Source organism: Schistocerca gregaria, chromosome X (genome assembly GCF_023897955.1).
Source record: "Schistocerca gregaria isolate iqSchGreg1 chromosome X, iqSchGreg1.2, whole genome shotgun sequence".
Taxonomy (NCBI): domain Eukaryota; kingdom Metazoa; phylum Arthropoda; class Insecta; order Orthoptera; family Acrididae; genus Schistocerca; species Schistocerca gregaria.
Genome location: NC_064931.1, coordinates 148,153,887 through 148,165,725, shown reverse-complemented (window position 1 = coordinate 148,165,725; position 11,839 = coordinate 148,153,887).

The following is an 11,839-nucleotide window of genomic DNA, read 5'->3' as shown; positions in this document are numbered from 1 at the left end:
AAAGCTGAGGGTATGGAAATGCAGGCTGTTGTTGATGTACCACATTTTACAGAAAGGTACCAAGTATGACAGAAAATGTTTCTTGAAAGTAAAGATTAATAGCTTTCCAAATTCTCCCACCAGGATCTCACAGTTTTTAATTGCTAAGCACTCATTATGTACATAAGATACCTGAAGTTTTTAAGTGCAGTAGTGTTTGATATTAAAATAATATATACCACTTGAAATAAAGTGATAAGCCTAAATAAGTATTTGTATTGACCTGACACTGCTGTAACATATTCGTTGCTGCCAAAAATGAATTCTACGTGATACTTCAATTTATTTATGTGCTGATCCATTTTCTTGGTGTGCTATGGTACTGTACACAATTGCAATGTATACCAGAGGTGCAGATATGTCCGGCAAAAATAAATAAATAAATAAATAAATTTGGTAACCCAGGCCTGTTCAACCTGTGGAGTGGCTGGGGCCAATGAAGAATGAGGCATTTGGCCCACAGCCCGAGGAGGAGTCCTGTGCCCTTTCTGGGATGCAACTGGTTCCCTGGCATGCTATGTGTTGATCTTTGGTGGAAATAATAAAGACACAGTGACCATGCTGGCTGAGTACAATTGCAGCGATCCAATGAGGACACTGTCCAAACGTCCTGTCCCAGACTGGGGTGCTGGGTGTGAATGTTGACAAAACCTGTGCCTGTAGTGGAAGCTGCCCAGCAGCAAGAGGATGGACAGTGTCTGTGGCTGATGGCTATACAGAACCTTGGTGGGACTCTTGGCTCCAGTTGGGATTGTTCTGTAGGAGATTTATTTAGTATGAGAGCCTCCTTAGCTGGGAAATCTTCTATGTACTTGCACACCTGTGTTTGAAACATTCTTACAGGCCACTACATCTCACTGTTCAACTGCAGATGCAAGGGAGGCACTGTGACATGACAAATGCCACTGTGTGTACAAAAGTCCATTGTTCAAAACCAGGGTGCAAGGTAAGCCTTCTGTGGAGAATATCTTTGACACGGACTTGACAGTTACATCTGCTGTCATAGACGGACAATACATTATATAAGGAAAATGAGAGAAAGCATTAATTGCCAATAATCAGCAAGTGTCCAAAAAAGGACCAGCAAAATCAGTGTGTACTCTTTCCCAAGGGTGTGTAGGGGCCGACCATGGTGAATAAAGAGTGTAGCATGCTGCGACAAGGTGTTCTGCCTTCCAATTGATGCCCAGCCAAAACACATGGCGGAACACCAACAGTTTAATGCAAGAGATCCCCAGTGACTGATGTTATAAGCAGAGTAGCTTCTGCTACAGAGCCACTGGAACCACAACACAGGGTGTAATTCCTTCTGTTGACAGTGGCATATCCCTGTCCAAGAGGGAGATGCAGTGACACAGTGCATAAAAATTCAAAGCTGTTCTGATGGCTGGCACAACAGACAGTTGTGCCAGCCATGTTGCATCGTGTGCATGGCCTGCTGGAGCACCAGGTCTGCTGCCACAGCAGAGGCAATACAGGATCTGGCGATAGGGAAGCCATCCACCTCGCCTCTCTATTCAGTTGAAAGCAAAGCAGTTTCTCCTTATCGAACGAGAGGTCGGGACCCATGGATAGCTGGTACAGAGTATCTGCATTAGCATGTTGTGGCATGGGTTGTACTGGGACAAGAACAGAGTCCAACACTGACGATGATGACTGGCTTTGGCTAGTAAGGATTCAATAGGCTAAACAAGAAAACCAAGGGCTTATGGTCAGTAATTAAATTTTGTGCCATACGAGAACACATGAAATTTTTTTGAGACATGGACAAAAGCAAGAGGTTCTTTTTACAATTGAGAATAATGTGGCTGAGCCAAGTTGAATGCTTTTGATGCAAAAGCAGTAGACTATGTGGAGCCATCTGAATGGCAACAGACCAGGACCACCCCACCTTCTACACACGTGTGTCTGTGGCCAGGACCAGATGCTTGCTGGGTTGAAATATTGCAAAATAGGATGCAGAGTGAAGACAATCCTTAAGCTGCACAAAAGCATGGTCACAGGTTGCTGACAAAACAACAGGAACACTTTTCCAAAGCAACAGGTGGAAGGGATGGGTGATAGTAGCTGGTCTGGGAATGTGATTGTGTGTCACTGTGGCAAAGAATGCCTGAAGTTCTTGCAGACCAGGTGGATGGGGCAAAGCTATAATGTTGACGATATTTTGTTCCAAGCAGTGCATGCCTTGCCAGGAAATTTCGTGACCCAAATAAACAATGTAAGGCTAGAAAAAATGAGACTGAGATTACGTTCTAGGCCTGCAGCCTTCAGAATAATAAACAAAGAAAGGAGGTTATGTGGGTGATTCTCCTCTGTAGCACCTGTCATGACAGTATCATCAAGATATTTAATGCAATTAGAGAGATCCATCATAACCTGTTCTGAAACACATTGAAAGATTGCAGGCGCTCCAGCAACCCAAAACATTAGCCATTGATACTGATAGAGGCAGATAGAAACAACTGTTTTGATGCCTTGGCCAGTTGAATCTGAATGTAGGATTTGGCAAAGTAAGTTTTCAAAAAGAATTGGCCTTCAGCCAATTTTATGAGCAACTCTTCCAGGTGAGGCAGGGGATAAGTGACTATGACTGCATGTGCATTAATAGTGACCTTCAAGTCGCCACAGTGCCAAATATGACTGGACAGCTTCATTGTGTCGCTAAGAAAAATTCAGTCTAACCACTCTCAATGATGTTAAGCCTTAACTATATGAAGATATTATCTGTTTTTTTCGGACATGTGAAGTAGATTTAATCTGGACATGTCCAAAAGAACGGATACCATCTGTGACTTGGTAAGATTGTTTGCCGCGAATAATGAGTGTAATGGGCAGGGGCACTACGAATGCAGTGTGTGGATATTAAGTTGGGAATGCGGGTCTTACGGAGAGCATGCAAGGGATAAGTCCCTGCAGTTGCACTATCCTCTGTGCCCTTGGTGGCTCAGATGGAGAGTGTCTGCCATGTAAGCAGGAGATCCCGGGTTTGACCCCCCATCGGGGCACACATTTTCAGCTGTCCCCGTCAATGTATATCAACGCCTATCGGCAGTGTAGGGTCTTGATTTGATTATCATTTCATCCTGACCAAAAGCTCTACCCTCATTGTATTCTTTTATCCATGTCAGGTCTTGTTGATATAGTGCTGCACGTGCACAGTGGACTTAGTGATCTGTCAGTGATCAAGCTGGCCCTTGTGGCCATCTCAGGTAGTTGTGGGTGCATTGTTTGAATGTCAGTGTCCACTATGGTTGCCATAGTGCCCCAACTTATGTCTGCTGTGGGCAGTATGTGTAGAAACCCGTGGGTTACTACATGTAAAACATAAGAAATAAGCATAGTTATTTCAAGCAGAGGACCAAACTTAAAGTGATAGACCCCAGTCCATGTATTAATGGCTCAGTGTGCTACAACAAAATACCAGAATCCCTAAGATCATATACTTTGGGCTCTTTTAGAGCAGAATTAAAATCATTACTTATAAATAAATGTCTGTATATACTGATAGAATTCTAAGAATGTTATAGTCCCAGCTAATAATAAGATGTAAGTTCTTATAAAAAACAGTAACAGTAGCATATGAAGTAACTGGTTTTAGATAGCAGAAACCGTAAGTTAGAGGATGGTATTAACCTTTGTCACTGAGCATTAACACAATTACCTTATCATGCAGGCTGTAATTGGTCAAAATAGCTGTATTTATATAAACAGTAGTAAGTATTGAACTTTGTACATTAATACAATGTTTAAAAAAGTCATAATTTAATGACCTCATAAGGAATAAGTGTAAATAAATGAACATTGCATTTGGAAGATCTTTACTTGCCTCAAGACATGAAATTCAATTTTTTTTTAATTTAAGAGAGAACAGTAGCTTTCATAGTAGATTTAATCTGGTTTTGATTTTAATTTGTATGGTCATTTTCTTTTTCTGTGTCTCGGTTGTGTTATGTTTGCACATCATTTGTTGACATTAACTGCCTTATCATTTGTTACCCATAGATCTTTTTTTATGAAAGGTTAATCCATTTTTTTCTTCACATCAGCTAGTGTTGCATGTTTCATTGTTCTTCACACAGCATATGCTATTTCCTGCTTCAGATAGCATTTACCATTTTTCTAGATTCAACTTGCACTCCAAGACTCCAGTACTCAATTCAGAGTAAAGGAAAAGACAGGTGTCAACCAGGTAGTAGTTCTTTAATGAGACTCTGGGTTGTTGATTTTCAGCTCTCTTTTTTCTGGCTTTCTTCCATAGATGTTGTTCATGTTAACAAAGTGAGACATGCCTGGAGCCTAGATATAGCGGATCAGCAGCATATGGAAGATGTGTTGGTCTGTCATTTTCTTTCTGTATGTGTCTGTGGTAACTTCTGTCCTTATATTTTGTATGATATAGCAGTACCTGTGTTGGTCAGAAGTACAATGCGATTTTCCTTAGGAAATGCATACATATCAGAAGGAACAGGCACTGTGGCAATTACAGCCGTTTATAAAATACATGAAATGTATTTGCAGTTTTGATAAGGATAACTGTATGATGGAATGACGACAATGAACATTTGTGCCAGACCAGGCCTTGAACCCACTCTACCATTTGGCTATCCAAACATGCTTCATGGCCAGACTGACTTTCGATACAATGTCAGCCATATGTCTGCAACCTGCACTGGTATATCCATTATGTATATTCCTGTACAGGGCATACATTTTAACTGAAAGTCATTTACCCACTGTCAGTGGATAAATTTGATATTGCAGTGCCTGTGTTGTTCAGAAGTACAATACAATATTCCTTTGGACATGCGTGCATGTCAGAAGGAATAGGCATTGTGGCGACCACAGCCACTATGAAATACATGACACATATCTGAAGTTGTGAAGTACAAAGCATGCATGCATGTTTGAAGGATCATTGCATTGTACTTTTGAACAACACAAGCACAGCAATATTGCATTTATCTACCGATGCTGGGCAAGCAACTTTCAATTAAACTGTCTCCCCAGAATGGGAACATATATTATGGATGCATAGTGCAGACTGTAGACACATGGTTGATGACATATGGAAGTTTGAGTCAGGCCATGAGGCATGCTTGAATAGCCTAATGTTAACACAACTGTTTCCAATAAGCAGAAAATCCAGGTTCGAGTGTGATGGTAAAGCAGCTGCTCATGATAAGTGGGAAATCTGGGTTCAAGTCCTGGACCTGAACAAATTACACTATACAGCTGATAATCATCCATATTACCAACTAAGAATACATTTCATGTATTATATGTTGTGGTGTATTGGAAGTGAAAGGATACAGGTGGTGGACTGATGTTGGTTGGAGGCTTCCAATAATGAAATTTGATTGAGGTGAGGAAGTTGTTTTTAGCATAAGGTGCTTTCTGTCTTACAGTTATTCCACAGTTAAAAAAAAAAAAAAATTACCGCTCCTTAGGTCACAGTATGTATTATATACAAGGGTGGTTTGAAAAGTTCTTGGGACAGAATAGAAAAAAAGTATATATATGAAGTCTTTATGGGTTGTCAGCTGAGTAGCATCATTGTCTCGTAGCAACGTTTTGATGTAATGTGTCTCCATCATCTTCAGGCAAAGCATCGGGATATCATCAGTCGCGGGCTGATATTGCTGCTAGACCGCTCTCCACTTCCTGCTACCGGCCAATCACGTACCCGCGGAATTGCCCGATGTGCCTGGAGAAGCTGGGGCTGGGGGAGGGAGGCGGGGTGACGCGTGTGCAGTGTTCATGTCTCGGCATCCATCTCTGTCTGCTCCATCTGTGGCCCTTGGTGGAACGGAATGTCTTTTCCGATTTTCCAGATTGCAGGTTCCTAGGCTGTGGTGAGATGGTAGCTACTGTTGCAGTTGATTAGGTTGTCATGTAACCATATTTCTATGGACTCTTTGATTATTGAGACCAAAAATCCGTTTGTACTGCTTATTTTCTTTGTGTACTTCTCGTCAGTACTATGCTCCGCCACAGCAGATTTGTTGGTCTGACCCAAGCGTACATGCCTGATGTGTTCATTGTGACGCTGTGAGATGCAATGAACACATCAGGCATGTATGCTTGGGTCAGACCAACAAATCTGTTGTGGCAGAACATAGTATTGACGAGAAGCTACCTTTGATTTGGAGGACACAAAGAAAATATGCAGTACAAACGGATTTTGGGACTCAGTAGTCAAAGAGTCCATTGAAATACGGTTACATGACAACCTAATCAACCCTGACAGTGGCTACCATCTCAGCGCAGCCTGCTAGCCTGCAATCAGGAAAATCAGATAAGAACTTTCCATTCCTCCAAGGGCCACAGACAGAGCAGACAGAGACGGATGCCAGGACACGAACCCCGCACACGCCTGCCCTCCCACCACCGGCCGCTCCAGGTGCATCGGGTGATTCCACGGGCACGTGATTGGCTGGCAGCGGAAAGCAGAGAGTGATCCAGCAGAGATATCAGTTCATGACCGACGATATCCCGACACTTCGCCTGAAGATGATTCCATCGAAACGTTGCTTCAAGAGGACGATGCTACTCGGCTGACAACCCGTGAAGACTTCCTGTATGAAATTCGCTGAGAAAGCCTGAACTCACATAGAAAAAAAGTACTTTCATCACTCAAACTTTTCTTATTTTGTCAATGTAGTCTCCTTGTAGATTAATACCCTTGGTCCAACAATGTTCCAGTGTCTTGATCCCATCTCAAAAATTCCTCCAGGCCTACAATTTAGTTGGCAACTCCAGCTATCAATTCTTCATTTTGAATGTAAACTCCTTGTGTTCCAAATAGAATTAAAATTTGTCTAGGGCGAAAAGTACAGTAAGAGCCAACTCGTAGATTAATACCTAGCCTCAGCTGGAGACAGGACCTCGGTGCGTATGCGACTGGGCAATTATCACCATCCTGCTCCTGCAGCAGTTGGTCCATGGTTGCAGCAACCTAGTTTGAAAGATCAGTCTGAACAATGAATAGTCACTAAAAGTCAAGAACCACCAAGACAGGGGTGTTACCAAATGCTTACTTCAAGGCATTGGAAGCAGCTGGTTCAAGCGAACAGCAAATTTCCTAAGTTGCTCATACCAACAAAATGAGCTATTCCCTTCTCTGTCTTGGGTGTTCTGAAACTATGGATGATGCAGGTGTGTGAGTGATCAATCTTAATGCCAACAGCAGAAACTAGGTGAACTAAGAAAGAAATTTAGTGGGCTTGACAGTGAGTCTAGCCTCACGTAACCTCGTCAAGAGTTGCTGCGGGTGTTCAAAGTGTTCAGAGAATGACCTATTATAGATGACCACATTATCAAGATAGTTATAGAATCTAGGAGCTTGGAGAAAGCAGTGGCTGTTTGGGATAACCCAGATGACATTCTGTTAAATTCATACAAATTCCAGTCAGTCAAAAAAGCGGTCACTGTATTCGCAAGGTCTGCAAGCAGGATCTGGTAATAAGTGGGATTGCAAGCAAGCAGAGTAAAATACTGTGCCCCCACAAATAAGGCAAAATGATGGACTAAATTGGACGGGGGCTGACTGCAAAATGACCTCGTGGTGTAAAGCATGATAGTCCTCAGCTGCCCTATAGCCTGACGGATAGTCCTCAGCTGCCCTATAGCCTGACACATTCCCCTTAGTGACCAGGAAGATGGGAGAGATGTATGGCAAACTGGACAGCCAAATCACTCCATTGTCCAACATATTCTCCACAAGTTGACAGAGGATCCACATCTTGAGAGGAGATAATATGTAAGGTGACAGCGGTATGGGGATCTCATCAGAAAGATGAATGTGGTATTTATCTTATTGGTCACTCTTGAAATGCCTGTTAAAACATCAAGAAGTTCCTGCAAAATACGAAGCCAAGAGTGCACCTCAGCGGTTGATGAATTGGTGATGTAAACCCTCCATACTTGGCACCTGGTAAGTTTCAGTACTCGCACAACATAAATTTTTGCAGCAGGTGGAATTTAAAATGAAATTGTCTGTCATGTAATCCAAGACTAAACATTAATTCTGAACAAAATCACAGCCCAGCAGCAGATTAGTGTTCAGACCTTTGACTACAATGAGATTGAGAGGCCAAGAAAAATCACCAGTTTTACAATAAACACTTAATAAACCAACTGAGCATAATGGCTGACCATTGAATGTCCTGCAAGCCTGAGTAATGGATCACAAGTCAGAAAACTTACACATAGACCAGTGCCTTAATTACCAGTCATAATTTAATTAGGAAACTACTGCCTTCAAATATAGCAAGGCACAAGCCGGTTCATTGTTAAGAGAGGCTCAAAGAGAGGGAAGCTTATTACAAGCTCTGGGTAAGACGTGAGAAAAGTAATACCCTACCCCATTACAGCCTCAGTTGCTTACTGGCTTCTTCTGCTCAGTGTGACACTGATGAGCAAAATGTTCCGGCAAGCCGCAGCAATACAAACTCCGCTTTCCCAAGCTAACATTCCTGGGTGGATCACCCCTTCAGTTAATTCATCAGACACCTCCATCTGACTGCACCTAGACAGTCCAAATCACCATGCGTAATTGGCCTCTCAGGGTACAAAACCCACAAGCGGTTCTTCAATTTCGTGCCATACAAGATGTTGGCAATGACTTCCAATTACAAAAGCTGAATGTTGATGGCTTTGGCTGTAATGCATATTTCATGTACATATTCAATCAGTCTGTGCTCCTATAAGCTAACAAACTTTCTCTTAAAATTTTCTCACACAACTTGCATAAGGAGCTATGTTCAGTCAAAACAACACTTGTCATCTCAGTTAAGGATCCCCAACACAATGGATACAAGAACTGACATATTATACCTAAGTAACCTTAAAAGTTGCCACCTGTTTTACCAAGATTATTGAGAACCACAAAAAAACTTATCATACTGTTGATGGAAATGTTTTCAGCACCCTGGAACAATGTTAAAAAGGATTCAGTAATTTAGAAAAATGATCCACCACACCACCACCAACAGTCTCACGCCCAATGCTATGAGAGTAATCCGTATTTTTAAATAATAATGAAAATTTTTCTCGAGCTTCCCTAGCTTTCCACCCCACTCTAACATACTCAGTCTTGATTTGTAATTGCAAAACATTACCCTCAAAATCGTGAACAGTTAATTACTACTGGGGATCACTAATAACAAGGCTCAAATGATTAATGCAGTGGATTCAGTGTGTAGTTTGAAATTACACTGTGTATACCTACATGCACTAGGGATTGCCGCCTTCTAAAAAAGAGATGTTCTGTTCAACACTCAAGGGACAAATGGTACAATTATTCAGAGCTGCAGTCACCTCATCAACAGCAGCCACAGTAACCTGCTGTAAAATGACAATGTCAACATGATCCATGCTTGATTTGATTCTTCAAGTCATGTAGACAGAGTGAACAGTGTACACAAGCCTTATTGTCCTGTTCACAATTGGAGACACAGTTCTTTATACTGAAATGGACTTGCGAATACAAGTTTACTTTTACTTTCTTTACATTTGGTGGTTTTGTGTTGTCATTTCCTGCCCAGAAAGAGGATTCTGTTCAAGAAATTATAGACTTTGTAAGCCATTAAGGGAGCGCAAAACTTTTTAAGCAGTTGTGTAAATATCTTCCATTATGCCATTTATTCTGAAGCCAGATGGCATATCCATTTGTTATGTATGAATTTTTAATGCCAGATGTTTTATTCAGTAATGAGGTGTCTGTTCAAAAATAAGAATTTTCCTTTCCTAAATATTTTAGGAGTAAAGGAGACCATTCACAAATAATACAGGATTGAGGCATCAACAAAGACACAAAAAATAATGTAAAAAACGTGAACTGATGGAAAAATCCTATAATGAGCAAAAGAACACACACACACACACACACACACACACACACACACACACACACACACACACACACATACTCACCTATATTGTGCCTATACAACGTAGGTGTGTGTGTGTGTGTGTGTGTGTGTGTGTGTGTGTGTGTGTGACAGAGAGAAAGAGAGAGAGACAGTGCACATGTTCTCTGGCTTGCTCAAGGATTCATGTGAAAGTATCAATTTTTCATTCATTTTTGTCTACCTATCAAGGACGCTATGCTAGTATTATTCACTGAGTGATCTATTTTGCATCAGTGACTGATCTCCTATGCACCTAAATTATTTACATTCTACCAGAACTTCCCTTACCATAATTTTCCTATCCTGTCATGTGTCTATGCCTGTATGTAAATCATAATTTGTACATGAGACTTCCCCACTTAAAGTCTGTGTTTTGATCTTGCTTCAAAATTGAGGAACATAGTATACAATGATTTGTCTTTATTTCTCTCAGACAGGAAGAAGTGTCTGATCTTTTGGACAGATTATGTTTAATTGTAGGGTTGTCTGATGTAGCATACTCATTTGATGACTTATGTTCACTGTCCACTGCTAAATCAACAGTAGCTTCTGTTTTCTTCCATCTGTTTGGTAAGTAGATATCATTACAGTTAATTATGTAGATAAACATAATTTAATAAGAAAACACAAGAAATAAAATTTGTTACAATGTTAGCGCCATAACACATCCAAATATTCAGAATGTGAATTGATTTTGTTGAATACAACATTGCATTAAAAACCATACTAGCATTTATCTGAATTGAGGTTAGTAAATTAACTAACATCCACTGGTAACAGCAGAGCACAATCACTTTTTCCCCAGTTCAGTGTTTCATGGATCATTTGCACACTTTCTATGCAAAAAATGTGGAATGAATCAGTTTACAGGCTACATATGTTTACACAATTTTTTTGATGTGAATGGTACATGTTAGCCATTACAGATACATATATATACAAAAAAAATTTGTGTGTGTGAGTTCATGCTAGCCATTACAGAAGCACAATGACATAAAATTAATGAAAAGAAACATTTTAGTTTTTGACACAACAAATGTTACTATGCTTAAAGGTAAAGTAGTAGCTTCAATTAAAAATTCAATTGTAGAATAGAAGGTGTTGTTCAGAAGAAGCTATTTCAGATGATTTTTCAGAGTGAAATATTCACCGCATTGTGGAGTGTGCACTGGTATGAAATGTTATAGCAGATTAAAACTGTATGTAGCACTGGGACTTTTTTTTTAAATTAAATTTTTATTCGGTATTGTTCTTTCTGTTTGTTCAGGGTGGACGTCTCATCACACTTGTTTAAGATCATCAATGACCCATTAACTCAGCTTTTTTAATACTTTGGCTACTGTGCCGGTATTTTAAAATGAAATGAGCATATGGCGTCGTTGGCCGGGAGGCCCCATCCAGGAAAGTTCGGCTGCCATGTGCAAGTCTTATTTCAGTCAACGCCACATTGGGCGACTTGCCACACTCCGTAAACAAAATCAGATGGATGAACAGAAACTTAAAGCCAAATAGTATGAGATGTGAGAAGTGGAAAACCAGTGAGGCTATATTATAAAAAGTCATCCATTTTGGAAGCTGCCATCTTGGATGCAACTCTCAATTTTGAAACATAAAATAGAGAGTGTCATTACACATATCAGACAGATGGAGAATTACAAGACAAAAACAATGGTGCATTTCATTTGAACATAACTTTATTCATTCATGAGTTATGACTGACATTTCTTTCTTCAGGTGACTTGAAAACTGATTGTGTTAATACAAAGATGAATGCATTGAAATATTCTCGTGTGAGTAGAAAGGAGCACCCATGTTACTGTAGAGGATTTTATTCAATTCATTTCAGATGACCACCCATTATCCACAGTGTGGAGGTGAAACTTTCTACA